Source organism: Coregonus lavaretus, assembly GCF_964263955.1.
Source record: "Coregonus lavaretus genome assembly, chromosome: 6".
Lineage (NCBI taxonomy): Eukaryota > Metazoa > Chordata > Actinopteri > Salmoniformes > Salmonidae > Coregonus > Coregonus lavaretus.
Genome location: NC_139993.1, coordinates 27,487,051 through 27,487,940, shown reverse-complemented (window position 1 = coordinate 27,487,940; position 890 = coordinate 27,487,051).

Below are 890 nucleotides of genomic sequence, written 5' to 3'. Positions count from 1 at the left end.
ATCCCTCTATGTAGTGCCGTTTGTGTCTGCATGGTTTAGGAATGAGCACATTTATCATGGATTTCTCCCCTTGAGGTCAAGTGTCTACCAAACGTGACATCTAAAAGCATTACATTGCAGTGCATATCTGAGATCTAATATGGTCATTCATGTACATTTCAATACATGCTGCAATTTTAATACAGAAGGAAAGTTTATGCTCAAAGACAGCAATCTGAATTATTGTTATGTGTTGACTGTCGTTTCTTCATCCAATACCATCGATCGCGACCTTGTCCATTAGCGGGCTGTGAGAATTAACCCAGGACAATAGTAACAGCCTCTGTCACTCTCCTCAGTCAATCACTAACATTCCAATTCCTCTATCTCAGCCAATGTAGCATGAACAGGCACAACAACATTAAGGGGTAGAAATTGTGTTGCCTCTACCATTAAGCTATGAGGTACTAGCTAGCGCCTTGCTAACATCAGACGCTCTGGAAAATGAATGCAGTCTTGGTTACTCAGACTATTATATAGGACATGTCTAATGATGAAATGGCGTTTACTGTATACAGGTAGCTACCAAAATAAAGGAAATACTTGCGTAAATGAGGGATAAAAAGTATATTGAAAGCAGGTGCTTCCAAACCGGTGTGGTTCCTGAGTTAATTAAGCAATTAAAACAACCCATCCATGCTTGGGGTCATGTATAAAAATGCCCGTCTCAGTGACTTTGAAAGAGGGGTCTCAAAGGAGCATAGGGGATTTAAGTGTGTGTGTGTGTGTGTGTTTGTCACCAGATCTCAACCCAATTGAACCCCCCCCCCCCCCCCCCATCTGTATTTCTGCTACCGCATCTCTTATGTTTAGCCCTTCTAGAGTTCTTCTTCTGTTGTCCTCTCTCTCTT